Below are 21,347 nucleotides of genomic sequence, written 5' to 3'. Positions count from 1 at the left end.
TCTCCATGGCCTCCGGCCCTCACAGTTCGAGTCAATGGGGGTCTGCCTTCCCCAGCATTGGAATCGTGAGCTGACGGGTCTGGTTTGCAGCCTGGGGTGCTCCCCAGGTGTTCCTTACCTCCTTAAATATGGGTGTCTGTGCTTACCGCTGTCCCACCACCATTGTTGCTGCCGCCGCCGCCAGCACAGCTTGCCCTTTCCGCTCTGGCTTCGCCCCCTCCTACCCATCCGGATGAACAACTGTTGTTTATCACTTCATACATTGGACTTCCATGCAGCTTTATTTTCTGGAACTTCTGGTTATTTCTGGTTTTGTGGTAGAGGTATTCCTTCTTAGTTGTGGAGGGAGACAGAGCATGTCAGTCTAGGCCTCCATCTTGGCCGAAAGTCCTACAACTTCTTTTAAGGTTATCTAAATCTATCAATTGCAAAGGTTTTGAGGCAGAAGTGTGTTCTGTCTGTTCTAGGTAAGCAGCTTGGTCTGTGACACAAGAACAGAGAGAAGGAGAAGAATTAAAGTAGTTGATGAAAGGAGATGAGAAACTAACGGGCTTTGTCGGTCATTGTAAGGCATAGCTCTTGCTTGGAGTGAGATGAGAACCATTAGGGAGTTTTGAGCAGAAGAGTGGGCAAGACCTGACTTGAACAGGAACATTCTGTCGCTACATGGAAAATGGATTACAGGGTGACAGAGGTGGACATACTGATACTACTGAAGAAGATATTGCAGAAATATAAGCAGGAGATGAGGACGTGTTGGACCAGAGTGCTAAGAATAGGGATTAAATTATGCACAAAATTTTAAAGTATATTTTATTGATTCTGTTGTTACAGTTGTCCCAGTTTTTTTCCCCCATTTGCTCCCCTCTGACCAGTACTCCCCTTCCTCCCAGCAGTCCCACCTCCTCTTAGTTCATGTCCATGGGTTGTGCATATAAGTTCTTTGGTTTCACCCTTTCCTATACTATTCTTAAGTTCCCCCTGTCTATTTTATGCCAACCAATTATGCTTCTTAATCCCTGCACCATTTCCCGATTTCTCCCCCTTCCCCATCCCAGCTGATAACCCTCCAAATGATTCCAATACCTATGATTCTGTTCCTATTCTGATTTGCTTAGTTGGATTTTGGTTTTATATTTTAGATTCAGTTGTTGAGAGTTGTGAGTTTGTTGTCATTTTAATGTTCATAGGTCTTTTTCTTAAATAAGTTCCTTTAACATTTCATATAATAATGGCTTGGTGATGATAAACTTTTTCAGCTTTATCTTGCCTGGGAAGCACTTCATCTGTCTTTCCATTTCAAATGATAGCTTTGTTGGATAGAGTAATCTTGGTTGTGGGTCCTTGCTTTTCATCACTTTGAATACTTCTTGCCTGCAAAGTTTCTTTTGAGAAATCACCTTACAGTATTAATAAGCACCCCTTTGTAGGTAACTCTCTGCTGTTCTCTTGCTGCTTTTAAGACTCTCTTTATCTTGAACATTTGAGTCTTAATTACGATGTGTCTTGGTGTGGTCCTCTATGGGTCTAGCTTGTTTGGGATTCTCTGTGCTTCCTGGACTTGTATGTCTATTTCCTTTGCCAAATTTGGGAAGTTTCCCTTCATTTTCATGTAAGCTTTCAATTTCTTGCTCTTCCTCTTCTCCTGGCACCCCTATGATTCAGATGTTGGTATGGTTAAAGTTGTCCCAGGGATTCCTAAGCCTCTCCTCATTTTTTTCAATTCTTGTTTCCTCTTTCTGTACTGATTGACTGTTTTTTTCTTCCTTATGTTCCAAATCATTGATTTGAACCCCAGTTTCTTTCCCTTCACCATTGGTTTTGTGTGAGTTTTCCTTCGTTTCATTCATTTACATGTTTGCCATAGTTAAGCATATCTGTCAAGCCTGTAAGCATCTTTATCACCAGTGTTTTGAACTCTGCGTCTGTTAGGTTGTCTATCTCCTCTTCTGTTAGGTTGGCTATCTCCTCATTGTTTAGTTCTCCCACTGGAACCTTGATCCATTCCCCATTTTGGGCCATACTTCTCTATCTCCTCATCTTGACAGGCTCCTGTGTTTGTTTGCCTCTGTGTCTTAGGTAGAGCTGTCACACCTTTTATGTTTTAAGGGGAGGAGTCTTAGGTATTTGTCAGTACAGGGCCCGTTTAACCACGTTGTGGCACTGTGTTGGGGGGGAGGGGTCTGAGAGGGAACAATACCACTTGCTCACCACTCTCCCCTTTTCAGGCACTTCTCCCATATGGGACTGGCACCTCTCTAGCTGTTGCCTTGGCTGTTGTCCCCAGAGTCGGTGGGTCTGTGGATGTTCTAGGACTGTAGGGGTCCTTTAAACAAGCGGACTCTGCTGAGAGACAGGCAGTTTCTTCCTCCGTCCGAACCCCCACTGGTTTGCACAGCCAGAATCAATGAGGCTTTATTTTCCCCAGTGCTGGGACTGTGAGCTGCACGGTCTGGTCTGGTGCTGGGACATCTCCCCAGGTGTCCCTCCCGACTTTTTAAAACATATGACTGTACTTTCTGTGGGCCTTCTGCTGCCGCTACTGCTGCTGCCACCACACCATGTCCTCTCCTCCCCAACACTGTCCCTCCTACCTGTCTGGATGGGTATTTCTTCTTTATATCTTTGTTGGGATTCCATGCAGTTTGATTTTCTGGAACTTCTGGTTGTCTCTAGTTCTGAGGTACCTGTATTCCTTCTTAGTTGTGGAGAGCGATGCAGCGTGTCTCTCTAGGCCTCCGTCTTGGCTGGAAGTCTGCATGTATTTTTTAAGTATAGCCAGTAACATCTAGGATGTTAAAGAGGGAGAGGAGTCAAGAATATTTCTGTGTAACTCAAAGAGTGCAACTGACATTAATCAAAGTGAAGTAGACTATAGGATGATCTTTTAGGAAAAATATGAGTAGCCCAGTTTGGACATGTCAAGTGGAGATGCCAAGCAGGCAATTAGATATTTGGGTCTAGAGTTAGAGGCAAGGTCAAAGCTGGAGATCTAAATTTAGAATCAGCATAGAGATGAATTTAAACTTAAAAGACTGAGTGGGATCACCTTCAGAGTGAGTGTCACCAGAAGAGTCCACAGTTGGAGTCATGGAATACTTTCATATTGAGTTGTGGAGAAGAGGAGGAATTAGAGGGGGGAAAAAGATTGAGAAGGAACTGCTAGAAAGGAAGAAAGAAAACCAGTCTATCACAGTTTTCTTAAAGTTCAAGAGAAGAAAACCTTTTAAGGGTGAAAGATTAACTCAAAGTTTTTGTATTTTGCTTGTTTTCTCTATTTATTTCCCAACTAGTGGTGATCCCTCCCCTTAGTTCAATACCATCCTCCTTAGTTCATGTCCATGGGTTGTGCATATAAGTTCTTTGGTTTCACCCTTTTCTATACTATTCTTAACTTCCCCCTGTCTATTTTGTACCAACCGATTATGCTTCTTAGTCCCTGCACCATTTCTCTATTTCTCCCTCTTCCTCCTCCTAGCTGATAGCCCTCCAAATGATCCCCGTATCTATGATTCTGTTCCTATTCTGGTTTGCTTAGTTGAATTTTGTTTTTATTTGTTAGATTCAGTTGTTGATAGTTGTGAGTTTGTTATCATTTTAGTGTTCATAGTTTTGATCTTCTTTTTCTTAAGTCCCTTTAACATTTCATATAATAATGGCTTGGTGATGATGAACTCCTTTAGCTTTACCTTCTCTGGGAAGCATTTCATCTGCCTTTCCATTCTAAATGATAGCTTTGCTGGATAGAATAATCTTGGTTGTAGGTTCTTCCTTTTCATCACTTTGAATACTTCTTGCCAGTTCTTTCAGCCTACAAAGTTTCTCTTGAGAAATCAGCTGATAGTCTTAAAGGTAACTCTCTGCTTTTCTCTTGCTGCTTTTAAGATTCTCTCTTTATCTTGAACTTTTGGCATTTTAATTATGATGTGTCTTGGTGTGGTCCTCTTTGGTTCTAGCTTGTTTGGGATTCTCTGTGCTTCCTGGACTTGTATGTCTATTTCCTTTGCCAAATTTGGGAAGTTTCCCTTCATTATTTTTTCACATAAGCTTTCAATCTCTTGCTCTTCCTCTTCTCCTTCTGGCACACCTATGATTCAGATGTTGGCACGTTTAAAGTTGTCCCAGAGGTTCCTAAACCTCTCCTCATTTTTTTCAATTCCTGTTTCCTCTTTCTGTACTGGTTGACTGTTTTTTCTTATGTTCCAAATCATTGATTTCAACCCTGATTTCCTTCCTTTCACTATTGGTTTTGTGTAGATTTTCCTTCGTTTCATTTAGCATAGCCTTCACTTCTTCCCTTATGTGTTTGCCATACTTAAGCATATCTGTCAATCCTGTGAGCATCTTTATCATCAGTGTTTTGAACTCTGCGTCTATTCGGCTGGCTATCTCCTCATCGTTTAGTTCTCCCACTGGAACTGTGATCTGTCTCCCGTTTGGGCCATACTTCTCTGTCTCTTCATTTTGACAGGCTCCTGTGTTTGTTTGCCTCTATGTCTTAGGTAGAGCTGTCACACCTGTTACATTGTAAGGGGCGGAGCCTTAGGTATTTGTCAGTACAGGGCGACCTGTTTCAGCACGTTATGCCGCTGTATATGGGGGAGGGGTCTGAGGGGGAACAATGCTACTTGCCTTTTTTCCAGGCACTTCTCCCATTTCCATATGGGACTGGCACTGCTATAGCTGTTGCCCTGGCCATTGTTCCCAGAGTGGGTGGGTCTGCAGATGTTCTAGGACTGTGGGGATCCTTTAAACAAGCGGACTCTGCTGAGAGACAGGCAGGTGTCCCTCCCGACTTTTTAAAATGTGTGACTGCATTTTCCGTGGGCCTGCCACTGCTGCCACTACTGCTGCCACCACACCATATCCTCTCCTCCCCAGCTCTGCCCCTTCTACCTGTCTGGATGAGTATTTCTTCTTTATATCTTTGTTTGTTGGACTTCCATGCAGCTCGATTTTCTGGAATTTCTGGTGTCTCTAGTTTTGAGGTAGTTGTTTTTCTTCTTAATTGTGGAGGGAGATGCAGTGTGTCTCTAGATCTCCATCTTGGCCAGAAGTCTCTGCTTTCTCCTAAAGGTTTAATTTTTTAATTTTTATATTTTTTAGAGAGAGGGGGAAGGAAGGAAGAAAGAGAGGGAGAGAAACATAGATGTTTGAGAGAAACAGACTGGTTACCTTTCTCATGCCCCCAATTGGGGCCTGGTCCGCAACCCAGGCATGTGCCCTGACCGAGAATTGAACCCATGGCCCTTTGGTTTGCTGGATGACGCCCAACCCAGTGAGCCACACCAGTCAGGGCGCTAATAATTTTTTTTGAAGGAAGAAGGTAATTATAATATATTGATACAAAAAAGGCTATAGGAATAGGGTGAAGGTGCCTGTCATCATGTTTCCATCAAGGAGGGAAAACTGAAGCTCCTAGCGTAAGCTGAGAGGGAGCAGAAGGATCGTAGGCACTTGGGCACAGTCTTTGGCTGCAGGGAGCACTCTTTGGTTACTCTTCAGGAATGGGAAAGGCATGGTCCAATAAAAGCATATGTCTCAGAGCTCCACTCAGGGTCTCCGCCTCTCCAGAGGCTGGTATGGGGTGGCTTCAGACTTATACTGCACACCTTGGAGCATCAAGACCATACACCACAATACCAGATTCACCCAAGGAGAGTTTTCAGCATTATGTAGGTTGGAGTAAAAATGTAGAGCTGTTCCAGGGGGTATCCATGGAATCTTCTGAGCTTCAGAGCAGCTAATTCAGCCAATCTGAAGGACATAGGCAGGCACTAAGACCAGGGAGATGGCTATTGCACTAAGATGGCCATTGCAATGTGGAGCTCTATCTGGCCTCTGCGGGAGTCCTCCATGCAGCTGCTATAGACCCAGGAGAGCTGAAGCAGGAGACAGTAGAGGGCCAGCAGTCCAGAGCCCCTAGCCAAAAGTAGCAGAGGGAGGGGGCTGAGGGTCAAGATAAAGCCAGGGAGGAATGACTCAGGGTAGCCACACCATACAGGGGAGAGCTGCCACTGAAGGAGCCCTGGAAATTGTTAGAACTTGCATGGGATGTTGATAGATGGAGACAGACATGTTAACATAATAACCAACATTTTTCTAGCATAGTACTGCCAGGCCCATCTCAGGGACCATTTCATTTGGTCATGGAGTACCTGTGAGGTAGGTACCATTAACATCACTTCCATTTTACTGATAAGAAAACTGAGGCAAGAAAATTAAGTGAATTTCTCAAAGTGCCATGAATATATGGTAGGGATTTGAAGCCCGGATCCAGATGTGTGGCTCCAGACCCCATGCTCAGAACCATTCTACCCCACTTGCTTCCTGAGGGGAGCTCATTAGCCCCTCCTCTTTTTCCCAGGATGGCTGCAGCAGAATGCAGGGAACACCACTGCTGCCGTGTTCTCCCCAGAGGGCCGTCTTCTGGTGTAGGCACCTTTCCTCTAGACACATTTGATGTCAAGCAAGCATATCTTTATTCTGTTCTGCACCTTTTCTGAGTTTCAGGATCTCATGACCAAATTTATTTTCTCATTATTCTTCATAGGTTAAGTATCACTTGTGCTTCAGTTGCTTTCCAAGGACTTATTTATTCTCAGGTCTAATATTTTGACACAGTGGCTTAGAAGGCAGGAGCACAGACCTTCTTTATCTTTCTAATCCATGCCAAGAACCCTGGGACTTTGAATTTTCTGATGGGGGATACCCTGGTGAGGAAGCCTATGTGTGTTACCCTGAGCACAGCCATTCTGTCCTGCCGCACATGTTTGTGATGTTATTTTTTTTGTTTGTTTCTGCTGTCTGAATACTTGCTAAACTAGCATTTCAAAAAAGGTTGTAGGAGTTACATTTGTAAATGTGGCGGAGATGGGGGTAGGTAGAAATGGGTCTAAGGGGGATAAAAGGTGCTGGATGGAGACTTGACTTGGGGTGATGAACACACAATATAATATACAGATGATGTATCATAAAATTGTACAACTAAAACTTACATAATTTTAATAACCAATGTCACCCCAATAAATTCAATAAAAGAAAAATATCATAACCCAACTGTAAAAAATGTGGCATTCAGTAAAATGCTTATATTCTAGAGTGAATTAAACCAGCAGTTCTGAATTTTATTGTGTTGTAAGGGTATTGAATTATCTGAGGGAAGGATTTCAGCAATTTACAGGAACAAGCATTGTATCCCTTCTTTATGTTTCTGTATGTATTAACTTTTCTGTTTATAAAAATGTGCATTTGCCTTTAGCTTTTGCAGACTATGGGAGAAGTAGAGGGACACCATGGAGATCTGCTAATCCTCCTTCCTTTGCAATAAGTGTCATGTCTTGACTGAAGGCCCAGAAGAAGGACTCATGCTCTCCACTTCACTATAGATTTTTTGTCTCCCTGTGAGGCATTTAGGGTGATCACTCTCTAGAGGACTAACTGCTCTTAGAAAACGAAGCTGACAATCTGCACTTTGTTGTGGAATGACCACAGAGTTTACTTGAAACCCTGGGCCTGCAAGCCCACCAACTGGGAATCCCAAGTCCAAGGGCTTACAGTTAGGTGATTGACTATAGTGAGAATTCTCATATATATAGTCAAGAATATGTAATAGTCCCCATATTATCACGAACAATTTGTTCCTCCTTTTTTTATCCTGACAGATCTGGAGGTCTGCCTGGGTCTGGGGCATTGGAAGACCTCAGTCACCTCTACTCCAGTGCTGACATACTCCACCCCAGTTTTGCCCATATGGAGGGTCAGTAACCCTTACTTGGAGGTGGGGCTATTATCTCTTTGAAGACTCCAACCACTCTGTATTAAAACAAGGGTTGCTTATGATAAAGACTGTTTTGAGTCATCGCAGCAAAATTCAGGGATCATAACCCTTGTCCTATAGCAGTGACAATTCAGAGACAGAAGAGCAGGTGAGAGGGTGGTGCTGTGACTTCCAAGTGCTTTGAATGTAAACACCTCACATGTGCTGGATGATCAAAACTACGGAACAGGCATCCTTTCTCTGAAGCCTGAGCACTCAGGGGAGAAATCGTGGCCCCACCATGGGGGATTGTTATGTTGGATATTCCTTGTTTTATCTTCCCAGGTCCCCTTTACCCTGTTTTCTTTTTCTTTTTTTTTACCCTGTTTTCCGTTAAAAGACACTATCACTCAGCTACAGGGCTTCCATTGTGATTTTTCTGCTCTTTCTTCCATGTTGTAGTATGTACACTGTAAAGATAACTCTCTTACTCCTCCTGTCTGTATGACTTTATGAATGACTAGCCATGATCCATTGGAATTATCAGTTGTTATATATATTCAGTCTTTCTTAATCTTTTATGTTTGATATCCACTATTTTCTCATGAAGGATACAACAAAGAAGGCTTCCTGGCCATACAACATGTGATGGATAAAGCCATCATGAAGCGCCATGCTTACAATGCGATGGCTAAGATGTTTGAGAGTCTCAAAGTTTTTGTGAAGAGATTCCAATATGGAGCCTCTATCCACAAGTTTTTCCTGGTCCTTCAACATGAGTTCCTTCTTCTCCTGCTCAGCTTCATTTGTATCGAGCTTACTGTCATCAATTACATTGCACTGGAGAAAGAGAGAAAGCTGAAGGTAACTCCATTTATGTTGGATGCATGCCTCTCCCAAGACAGAAATGTATGGGAGCTGCTAATGAAAAATAACCAGACCCTGACCAGTGTGGCTTGATTGATTGGGCATTGTCCCACAAAGCTATAGGTCACCAATTCAATTCCCAGTCAGGGCTCATGCCTGGGTTGTGGGTTTGGTTCCCAGGCAGGATGCGGTCAGGGTGTGTATGAGAGGCAACTGACTGACGTTTCTCTCCCTCACTTTCTCCCTCCCTACCCCTCTCTCTAAAAGTAATAAATAAAATCTTAAAAAAAAAAAAAAGAAAAGAAAAATAATCAGAGTAGGAATGAGGCTGAAAGGTAATAGGTTGCTTGGATATCAGAGTGATCTCCAAGGTGAGTTGGAACTTGGATATTCTTTCATCATTTTTAACTGCTCAAAACTTAGGCAATGCCCTCTCTTGTTATCACATGAATTCTTGATCTTAGACTGGGAATGTCCAGTCTAGTGGCTCCTGCTTTGCTAGCCCACTGCCTTGTATATGGTAGGTGCTCAGAAAATGTTTGTTGAATGACTAATAGATAGATAAATGCACAGGAAGGGGATAATCATCCAAAATGAACACACTCTCCTTTTGCTGAAAGGGAAGCATTATCTAGGAAGACACTTCGGACAAGTTTGATCCTGCTTGGTTACTCTACTTTCTGCACTCCTATGTGTACCTGTTCTCTCCTATTACCTTTCTCCTCAATTTTAACTCTTTAAAAATTCTTCTCTTCTCTAATTTTCTTCTTCTTTTATTGATTCTTATAACTGTATTAAAATAGCCTGTCAGTAGCTCCTGGAGCCACGATTGGTCTCACTAATGATGTCTGGTTTTCTCTGTGTTCGTGGGTATTCACCTGTCAGGAATAGTTGAACTGATACTGCCTTGTGGGGCTGCCTGTGGGAATACTTTAACATGGTGAAAAGGCAGAGGGAACCTACTTTTTGCTGCACTAAATGATAGTGGGACAGCGGACTAACTGCACCAACTGAAAAACCCAGGGAAACTAGAATCTTCCTGTGTGTTGTTGGAATCCCTCTTTAGTTCCCAGGTGTGGGAGCTTTCCTTTCCTTTGATAAACAGGAAATTGATGGATGCATCAAATGTCTGCACTTAGGTCATTAAATTGGCCATGTGTTTCACACTTGAGTCTGCTCTTTATACAAATATAGGTTAAAAAGGGAACACTTTTAGGAAACTTAAAAATAACCACAAATAGTATTTAAAAGTAAGACTTGTAACTTTTTAAACACTGGAGAAAACGAAAAGAAACAAAATAGTTTGTATACTGGAAAAGAGAAAACAAAGGAAATCATAAAAAAGCATACAGCATGGAAGTTATAATATTAAACAAGGTAACAGAAGACCGAACATGGCAGTTACAATAATAAATGTAAATGGGACCACCTTTATTTTTAAAAGAAAAAAAAAACCCACTAGAACAGCTCAAGAAACAAAATCCATCTAAAACAAAATGACATAAAACATGTCATTCCTGGTTAATTTAATGCTACACATACCTGTCTGTGGTACTTTTCATGTGTAAGGCATGCTCTGAAGTACTGATTCACTTCACCCTCCTAAACAGCTTGTGCTGAAATCCTGTGTTTGGCCCTCACTTTGCTTTCTTCCCTGAAGGCTGACCTTGAGGCATTCCAAAATGTGTTCCCATTGTGGGAGCCTGACAGAACACACTGGGAACACAATTTTTGTTGAGTTAGATCTGACACTTGTTTTTGACTAACTTTTGGCATCTGAATCCAAAAATGACCCAGTTTTTCTCTATCACGTCAACTTTTTAAGGTACAGGATACCCACCCTTTGTCCCCCAAAATCATACAAAATGTACACACAAAGGAAAGTAAAGAAAAAATTACCTGAATGTACTGTTTATTTATAGTTATTTTATTCATATAAAGGCTATATATTGTTACTGTAAGTCAGTGGTTCTCAACCTTCCTAATGCCACGACCCTTTAATATAGTTCCTCATGTTGTGGTGACCCCCAACCATAACTAAAGCATAGTGACTAATCACAAAAACAACATGTAATTATATATGTGTTTTCCAATGGTCTTAGGTGACCCCTGTGAAAGGGTCATTTGACCTCCAAAGGGGTCACGACCCACAGGTTGAGAACTGCTGCTGTAAGTCAAATTGTGTACAAGTAGTAAAGTTCTGCTACCAAACATACATATTAAGGTATTTTATCTTTTCAAACAGCAGGCTAGGAAATGCCAAAATGAGATACTTGAAACAGTCTCCTTCAGTTGGCAAAGCTGTAACAAATTGCGTCATGAGACCCAGTTTTATGTGCAGAGGTAGGAATATAATGTTCTTTCTGTCAACAAGTGGCTCATGTAGAATGTTTAGATCACCAGGTTTGAGGTCAGATCTTGGAGGCCAATTCGACTTCACTCAATGCTTCTACAAGCTATGGTGTCCCACACACATAGAAAACAGGGATACTTGGTGTATCCGTGTTGCTGACCAAGAAGGAAGCAGACCATTTTAAGGTCAACACAGATGATCCAATTGTGCTTGTGATATTGCAACAGATCAATGACTCTCTTTATGCCTTCATATACTTCACAAAAACAAACTGAATGGCCAATTGGGACTGCACCAAATAAATTGCCATTGTGGAGGAGGACACACTTCAAGCTCTGCTTGGAGCTATTGATGAACAGTCGCCGTTCAGTTGTGTTATAGATTGGAATTCCCAATTCCTCCATTAAATCATGTATGTTATGGCAATACACAAAGCCACCATCACTTCGAAAGTACTGCAGAAATGCACCTTCTCTTGATTGAAGGTAAGACAATTTCGCTCCTTTTTCAAGCAAGTTTTTCTCATGCAGTCTTGATGCTAGGAGTTCTGAAGTCTTTTTGGATAATCCCAAATCTCATGCCAAGTCATTCAACTCATGCTGATCAAATCCCTTATGAACTGAGTCATCTTCAGTTTCAAAATCTTCATCATTGCTGTCACTTAGTTCTTCATCATACTCCTGTTTTTTGAAAGAGGGTAGTTCAATGAAAACTGGCACTAGGATTTCAGCTGAATGAGGCACTGGGCATATAGCTGATGGTAGACTAGGATACCCTAGTTTACATTTATTTTTCTTGTTATATCCTGAGGTTTTCACTATACAAAAGTAACAGTTGTATGATCTCTGGCCTCTTGCCAAACCATAGGTATACCAAATGGCAATTTATCACGTGTTCCCTTTGTCCATATTTGTAAACTCATGACACACTGCTTACACACTTTGTGAGGGGCCCAAGACTTACCTTGATCACCAACTTTTACTTTAGAATATGCAAAATAGGCTTGCCTGACAAATGTGCTGATGTTTGTCCTTTGACCGGGAATGGTGAAACTGCCACAGATATAACAAAACAAATCAGGGTTGTTTAGGCACTTACGATGAGAAATAACAGAGGCAGACATGATCTGAAGGAAAGGAAATTAATATGTATGTAAATAAAAAAGTAAATTCTGCTAACTCCTTGTATACAGACAAGAACTCGGACTACACTTCAGAATATGATTCACTATATAGAGCGGCACACAACTTCTCACCACACTGTCTCATGTGTAACTGAATAGCCTAGACAAGTATGAACCTGTCACTAGTCTCCAAGGTTGTCCCCACCCCTCTCCACTCGAGTGAGGTTTGCTCTCAGCCAATAGGAGAGCACTAGTGCTTCCCTCAATCCAGGCTCAATCCAGCCTAGAGTGGTTGCATTAAGATAAGCCGTAGAGAAAAACTTGATGTGATAGAAGAAAATTAACTGTAGTTTGAAATCAGCATGCCTATTTTAGTCTAAAATAGCTAAAAAATTGAACTCAACAGGAATTATGTTAAAAATTGTTCCCCTGTGACATCAGTGTTCTCTCAAGATATCTTGATCCACAAGACTCTTTCGCCTTTTGGGTTCTGGTAACCTTTCTTCCTTCTTATCCCTTTGGGCCCAGAGGTGGTAATAAGTCCTAGTTTTCTACACAGTCCTATAGGGGGTTCCTGTCCCTGTGCAGGCATTTGTAATTAGGCGTGTTAAAAACAAACTCTTCTCAGGAGCACTTGAGAGCTTACTTCCAGCATATGTTGTCAGTTTGGCACGAATAAACTCTTATAAAAAATTTAAAAAATAAAAATAGAAACAAACCCTCCTCAAATTATTTTGAGTGTAACATGTTTTCTTTAATGATCCTGACTGATACACAATTCTATGAGATAATGAATAGTATTATTCTTATGTAGCAGAGGAGGTAAGTTGAGACAAAAAGAAGTGAATAATTTCAAGGTAACTTTTTATAGGACAGTGTGACCTAGCAATAAAAAATAGTTTTCAACAACTGAGTGGGGACTGAATGTGGGAGAAGGGGGGGTGACAGGGTGCAGGAAAGCAAGAGGGGGGAAAAAACTGGGACAACTAATGGAAAAACAAAAAAATAATTTTAATGGAGGAAAAATGAAAATATGAAGAATGGAAATGCTAGTTCAGTGAATATTAGAAGGACAAGGATTTTCCTTCACACTGTATATTTTTCTCCCTACCTGATCCCTCCAGACTTTGGCATTCTAAAGAAGTAAGTAATGACATAAGTTTCTTTGCATAAAACTAATAAGACAAGTTGTTAACAGAGGTTTTTTTTGACCAAGATGTTGACTGGAATGTCATGCCTAAAGGAGACATGCTTGGGCTTTGGTCGTTACCAAAAAGCCCCAAGGAACTGGGAATGATGTTCAAAGGTAATAAAAACCCATGAGATAAAAGGCCTGGTACCGTGGTTTGTTGTGCAGTCCACAGCAATCTTTCCAGGGAAGGAATGAAGGTTGTTTTCCTGAAAGATGACTAGAAGGGACCTTCAGGCACAATGGAAAACCAGAAAGACTTGGAAAAGACAGGTGTGTACAGGCAAGGCTGAATGCCAGGTATGTGGCTCAGCCTCTGTGCCCTGAAGGGCAGACTGAAGGTCACCCTAAATGTTTGTGTAAGTTCCAGCAAAGCAGAACTAAAAATCATAAGTGATCATTTGCTGCTTTTGTTGTGTTTATGCAAATGAACAGGATAAATTAAAAATGGACTTAATGCAGTCCCTTTAATGACAAGGAGGGTAATCTTAGGGAGAAAAATTGTTATTCAAGGAAAATCACAATGATCAGTGGTAGACTATAAAGTAGTGCAGCTAATTGTCTTTAAAGTTTCTTTTCATTTAAAATATGTTTTCATTTGAAAGTTAAACTATGTCTGTGGTATCATCAAAGATGTTTAATTTATAGGCAAGAAGAATGTCAAATGCCTTACAACTGAATGTCTTTCCAATAAGACAGTCTTACAGATTTAGAGACTTGTTTGTGGGTTATGTTACATAAATTAACATGTGTTTTCTGTTTTCGAAGGGCATAAGCCTATGATCTCATTAACTGAGTGATTGTCTGTACGTATAGGCACTTAATCCTGTCTGCATCGCTGCCTCCTTAGACTCAACGGTTTGGCTGAACTAAGTGGCTAGGTTGGTGAAGTATGGGGTGGTCTGTGGGCTTCACTTTAAAACTGGTTTCTCTTTTCTATCCTAATGGCTTGGACAGAAAGGGCCCAGATGTCTGAGAGGGCTGAAACCTAAAATATTTCCCTCAGCCCAAACTAAGTATAATGGGCAAAAGGGTTTTGGACAGGTGAGATGTGCCTGGCACACCTTCCTCCAAAGAAGCCCCTTTTTTCCCTAATGTGGGACATTGAAAAACTAATCCCTGCCTTTTGTCATCTAGTGGTTATGGATTGAATGATGTCTTTTAACCCTGTTGCCAAATCTGTTACCCCCAGAATACAACAAGGATGCCAGCCTGTTAAACCAAGCACGCCATTGTCCAGGGACAGCCAACTGACCTGGAGTCTGCACGATCCTTCCCCATGTGGGAAAGCCACTCCTCTCCACACCCCCACTCTTATTAGGGTTTTCTGGACCCAAGGGTAGGTAGGACGACGACCATGTCCAGCTTGAAGCAGCTGGAGGAGCTGGAGACCTTTGCCCATTGTCCTTTATAATATTATAAAGGGTCTTAAGTCTGAGACAGAGGGATTGTTATTTTTTATTGTTAAAATAATTAATTAATCATTTATTTATTTAAAAAAAGAAGAATATATAAAAAGGTGAAGCGGGAGAGCTTGTATATATGACCCATGGGCATAGACTTGGGGGGGGTGGATTGCTGGCGGAGGGGAGCAAAGGGGAAAAAATTGGAACTATTGTAAGAATATAATCAATAAAATATACTTAAAAAATAGTTTTCATTCTCAGATAGGAATATCTCTCCCTAAGCAAAGTAAAACAGATTTCCGGTAATTAAACTTCAGCTCTTCCAAGTGGAACCTGAGGTGAAATATGCCAGAGGAGCACATTTGTTTCTGCTGGGTGAATTGTCTGAAAATGTGAAACTGGAAAAGTCAGCATTTGTGCTGCCTGTCACTACCAGAACCAATAAGTAGAGACCAGGATTGAATCTTTATGGGTACTTTATTCAGATGCCAGTGATTTGAGAAGATGGCTGATCATGTACCCTCAAAAACTACCTTAACATCTCATCTCAAGTCAACCTTTTTAAAGGAGAAGGAAGGGTAGGTAAAGGGTTTGGAAAAAGGTTAATCAGAGAAGAGTTGCAGTCCAGAGGCAATTTTCCTAGTACTTCTTTATCTGTTGATCAATAATTCTTTATCTGTGTCACTGACATTCACTCCCTGGAACCCAATGTCTCAGATACCATCTCCATTACTTGAAGACCCTCTGGGGCACAAAGGTTGAATTGCTTGTGACCTCCTGAAGTCATGTAGGTCATGTATTCCAATTCCTGGAGCAACAGCTTTCCACATGCATTAACCACATAAGCCTATCACCTATGACTAAAGCTAAAAATTTTAACTCTTGAGCTCCCCTGTTTTTCCCCCTGTTAGTTTTTATTCATCTTATTTCTATAAAATTAGTTTAATTAAAGAAATGCAGACTAAATGACATAAAAGTAGATAAGATTACTTAAGAATCATTTGGACTTCCAGCCAAGATGGAGGCTTAGACTGACATGCTCTGTCTCCCTCCACAACTAAGAAGGCCTATAACTACTGCAAAACCAGAAATAACCAGAAGTTCCAGAAAATAAAGCTACATGGAAGTCCAACATATGAAGTTATAAACAAGTGGTACTTGTCCAGATGGGTAGGAGGGGCAAAACCCGGGCGGAGAGGTCAAGCTGTGCTGTCAGCAGCGTCAGCGGTGACAGCAGCGGCACTGCAAGAAACACCAGGGGAGCAGTCCTGGCTGCAGTCGAGACCCATCAGCTCGTGACTCCAATGCTGGGGAAGGCAGACCCCCATTGCCTCGGACTGTGAGGCCCAGAGGGCGTGGGGATGGAGGAAGAGGCTCTTGGTCTCTCAGTGGAGAGTAATGGCAGAAATCTATCTTGGACCCCGACCCCCACACAAAGCACCACACTGTGGTGAGAAGGGTTGCCGGATAGTAATGAGTGCTCAGGGCTCTGCACCCAATAGCATAGGAGGTGTGACAGCCCCGCCCAAGCAGGAAAGATAAACAAAAATGGTCAGGATGGCAGGAATAATGATTGAAATACTAATCATGCAGCTAACCAAAAAGCAAATATGGGAATTAACCGATGAACAAACCGAAAATCTTTCTGAGGCTCAGTTCAGAGCTATAGTCATAAGGCAGCTTACAGAATTAACAAAAGATATTGAACAACACGGGGAATAAATGAAGGCTAGTCATGCTGAAATGAATGAAAATACATACGAGACAAGTGATGAGGAAACGAAAACCAGAGATCAAATCAACAAATCGGAACATAGGGAAGGAACAAACAGTCAACCAGTGCAGAAAGAGGAAATGAAAAGTGAGGAAAGTGAGGAGAGGCTTAGAAACCTCTGGGACAGCTATAAGTGGGCCAACATCCAAATCATAGGTTGCCAGAAGGTGAAGAAGAAGAACTAGAAAATGAAAAATTATGTAAAAAAGTAATGAAGCTGAACTTCCCTAACTTGGGGAAGGAAGTAGACTTACAGGTCCAGGAAGCACAGAGAATTCCAGAAAAACTGGACCCAGGGAGAACCACTCCAAGACACATTGTAATCAAAATGTCAAAAATTAAAGATAAAGAGAGAATCTTAAAAGCAGCAAGAGAGAAGAAAAGAATTATGTACAAAGGGGTCTCAATTAGACTATCAGCTGATTTCTCAAAGGAGACTCTGCAGGTGAGAAGGGACTGGCAAGAAATATTCTAAGTAATAAAAAGCAAAAACCTACAGCCACAAATACTCTATCCAGTGAAGCTGTCATTCAGAATAGAAGGGCAGAGAAAGTGCTTTCAGGACAAAGTAAAACTGAAGGAGTTCATCAGATCCAAACCACTGTTATATGAAATGTTAAAGGGACTTGTTTAGAAGAAGGAGGATCAAAACTATAAATGTTAAAATGAAAACTATCACAACAACCAACAACAGAAGCTAAGGAATCGAAACAAAGATAAACTAAGTAGGCAATGAGAGTGGGAAAAGAATTATAGGTATGGCGAACATATTGGGGAGAGGTCAGTGGAGAGGGGAAAGGGGAGAAAAGGGAGGGAGATGATACAGAAATTAAGAAGCGTAGTAGGATGGAATGGAGTAGACAAGAGGTTGAGAAGAACTATATGCACAACCAATGGACATGGACTAAAAGGGGGGGACAACTGGAGGGAGGGCGGTCACTGGGTGGAGGGGAGCAGAGGGAAAAGAAATTGGGAGAACTGTAACAGCATAATCAATAAAACATATTAAAAAAAAAAAAAGATCATTTGGCTGTTGAATAAACAGTCCTTCCCCATATTAAAAGCCATTCTGCAGGCAATCTGACATGACTAAATGAATAAAATACATTAGTGGTGGTGTTGCAATTCATCTAAAACAGTCTTTAGTACAGTTGACAAAAGTTGTATGGTTTCCAGATGGGGCTACATTAATATTTTTTTTTTTAAGATTTTACTTCTTTTTTAAGAGAGGGACAGGAGGGAGAAAGAGAGGGAGAGAAACATCAATATGTGGTTGTCTCTTGCATGCCCCAACCAGGGATCTAGCCCGCAAACCAGGACTGTGCCCTGACTGAGAATCGAACCAGCAATTTTTCGTTTCACAGGCTGACACTCTGAATCCACAGAGCCGCACCAGCCAGGGCTACATTAGTGTTTTTTTAAGAAAACATTTTCCTGTCCTTCGGAGTTACCATATGTTCTCAATTATCTTTCCAGGGGAGTACAAATACCTACAAGACATGCAAGTTTGTTCAACATAGGTTCCAGTCCACTTTTCTCTTAGTGGGCTTTCTGGGGATCCTGTCTTCCAAGTCCTGAGTAGTACCTTATCTCCAGGCTCAAAGAAATGTATTAAACCTGTCAGGGAGAGATCTCTAATACAGCTAAGGCCACTAATTACAGCTAAGGTCTGACTTAAATGTTTACATAGTTCTTTACCTTCACTTTTTGGTCTACATACATATCTACCCCCCAATCATAGCCTGAAATGGTTGCCTGTGCACAATTTCATAAAGACTCAATTGAATCCCATTTTGAGGAGCCACCCTTACCCTGAACAGGGCAATAGGTAAAGCTTGATCCCAATGGTGATGAGTTTCTTGACACAGTTTGGCTACAATTTCCTTGAAGATGTAATTCATCTTCTCTACCTTCCCAGAAATCTGAGGTCTCCATGCTATTTGGAGCCTCCACTTGATTCCTAAAAATTTACTAACCTTGAGACTTTCGGCCAAGATGGAGGCCTAGACAGACACGTTGTGTCTCCCTCCACAACTAAGAAGGAATAGAACTACCTCAAAACTAGAGACAACCGGAAGTTCCAGAAAATTGAGCTACATGGAAGTCCAGCAAACAAAGATATAAAGAAGAAATACTCATCCAGACAGGTAGGAGGGGCAGAGCCGGGGAGGAGAGGACCCTGTGTGGTGGCAGCGGTAGCAGCAGCGGCAGCGGCAGGCCAGTGGAAAGCGCAGTCACACGTTTTAAAAAGTTGGGAGGGGCACCTGAGGAGCACTCCAAGCACCAGACCAGACTTTGCAGCTCACAGTCCCAGCACCGGGGGAAATAAAGCCTCATTGTTTTCGACTGTGCAAGCCGGTGGGGGTTGGGGCAGAGGAAGAAACTGCCAGTCTCTCAGCAGAGTCCGCTTGTTTAAAGGACCCCCATGGTCCTAGAATGTCCGCAGACTCACTCACTCTGAGAACAAGAGCCAGGGCAAAAGCTAGAGAGGTGCCAGTCCCATATGGGAAGTGGGAGAAGTGCCTGGAAAATGGGTGAGTGCTGAGCAAGTGGCATTGTTCTCTTTCAGACCCCTCATCCACATACAGCGCCACAACGTGGTGAAACGGGTCACCCTGTACTGATGAATACCTAAGGATCCACCCCTTACAATGTAACAGGTGTGACAGCTCTACCTAAGACATAGAGGCAAACAAACACAGGAGCTTGTCAAGATGAGGAGACAGAGAAGTATGGCCCAAAATGAGGAACGGATCAAGGTTCCAGTGGGAGAACTAAGTGATGAAGAGATAGCCAACCTAACAGATGTAGAGTTCAAGACACTGGTGACAAAGATGCTCACAGAGTTGACAGATATGCTTAAGTACAGCAAACGCATAAGGGAAGAAGTGAAGTCTATGCTAAATGAAACGAAGGAAAATCCACACAAAACCAATGGTGAAGGAAAGGAAACCAGAGTTCAAATCAATCATTTGGAACATAAGGAAGGAAAAAACAGTCAACCAATACAGAATGAGGAAACAAGAATTGAAAAAAATGAGGAGATGCTTAGGAACCTCTGGGACAACTTTAAACGAGCCAAACATCTGAATCATAGGGGTGTCAGAAGGAGAAGAGGAAGAGCAAGAAATCGAAAGCTTATGTGAAAAGACAATGAAGGAAAACTTCCCAAATTTGGCGAAGGAAATAGACATACAAGTCCAGAAAGCACAGGGAGTCCCAAACAAGCTAGACCCAAAAAGGATCACACCAAGACACATCATAATTAAAATGCCAAAGTTTCAAGATAAAGAGAGAATCTTAAAAGCAGCAAGAGAAAAGCAGAGAGTTACCTACAAAGGGGTGCCTATAAGACTCTCAGCTGATTTCTCAAAAGAAACTTTGCAGGCAAGAAGGGGCTGACAAGAAGTATTCAAGGTGATAAAAAGCAAGGACCTACAACCAAGATTACTCTACCCAGCAAAGGTATCGTTTAGAATGGAAGGGCAGAGAAAGTGCTTCCCAGACAAGGTAAAGCTAAAGGAGTTCATCATCACCAAGCCATTATATGAAATGTTAAAGGGACTTACTTAAGAAAAAGAAGATCAAAATTATGAACATTAAAATGACAACAAAGTCACAGCTATTAACAACTGAATCTAAAAAATAAAACCAAAATTCAACTAAGCAAACAAACAGAATAGGAACAGAATCGTAGGTATGGGGATCATTTGGAGGGTTATCAGCTCGGAGGAGGTAGAGGGAGAAATGGGGAAATGGTGCAGGGATTAAGGAGCATAATTGGTTTGTACAAAATAGGGGGAAGTTAAGAATAATATAGGAAAGAGTGAAGTCAAAGAACTTATATGCACGACCCATGGACATGAACTAAGGGGAGGTGGGATTGCTGGAGGGAAGAGGAGTACTGGGCAGAGGGGAGCAAAGGGAAAAAACTTGGGACTACTGTAACAACATAATCAATAAAATGTACTTAAAAAAATTTACTAAACTTTTGTGTAATTTCTTTAAAAAAGCAGGTCCATTATTGCTCTGGATACTGCCAGGTAGGCCAAAGCGAGGGCTTATTTCCTTCAGTAGGGCTTTCATTACCTCTGGGAATCTCTGAGTTCTAGTAGGATAGGCCTCTACCCATCCTGAAAAGATATCAACAAGACTAACAAATATTTCTATCCTTGGGCCCTCAGCATTTGGGCAAAGTCTACTTGCCAGTTCTCAAGTAGGCACTACCCTTGGTATTATTTCCCTTCCTTTTTCTGTTGGGGATCTGTCTTGGAGTTGTTTTTCTGCATACATGGGTTAGAAATTCCAGGACCTGTGAGCCATGATTTAATATAGATGGTTCAAAACCCCAGCTTTTAGCTTCTTCTAAGCCTGCAGTTGAATATTCAGGGTCAAATTGTGACATGTCTAGAACAGGTAGCAAAGGCAGTATAAATGTTTCTTTAGCAGCCTCTTTCGCCACTCAGTCAGCCAGATTGTTTCCTTTAGCCACTTCAGGGTTCTCTTTCTGATGCCTGCACAGTGCACAACTGTCACCTGAAAGGTACCTGAACAGCTTCTAATAGTTTAGAATTTCTGTTGCATGCTTAATTTCATTTTTATTGGAGTTTAATAGTCCTCTTTCCTTCCAGATATGCATTCACTCTCTTGTAAATAAATTCTGCAAGAATAAACTCCAGCAATTATTTCAGCACAGTCATGCATTAGCACGGCTGAGTCAGGCGCTGGGCAAAGGGAGGCAGAATTGAACTTACAGTTTTGATTGCTTGGTACCTGCCCATTCTTCCAATAGTGAGCCACAATTTTTTTTTTTTTTTGGCCTAGCAGACTCAACACTTAGCGGGGTGCATGAATTGTGATAGGCTGTCCCAAGGAA

General features: G+C 41.8%; 1 pseudogene; it reads right to left on the bottom strand.

The window, feature by feature from the left end:
* Window positions 1-5,501: 5,501 nt before the first annotated feature.
* LOC150009434 (transmembrane protein 179B-like) lies at window positions 5,502-6,754 on the bottom strand (annotated as a pseudogene).
* Between the last annotated feature and the right edge of the window lie 14,593 nt (window positions 6,755-21,347).

This window comes from Furipterus horrens, unplaced genomic scaffold (genome assembly GCF_987537825.1).
Source record: "Furipterus horrens unplaced genomic scaffold, mFurHor1.1.pri manual_scaffold_5, whole genome shotgun sequence".
In the NCBI taxonomy this organism is placed as follows: domain Eukaryota; kingdom Metazoa; phylum Chordata; class Mammalia; order Chiroptera; family Furipteridae; genus Furipterus; species Furipterus horrens.
Note: the sequence above shows the minus strand (reverse complement) of the source record. Positions and strands in the feature narration are given on the sequence as shown.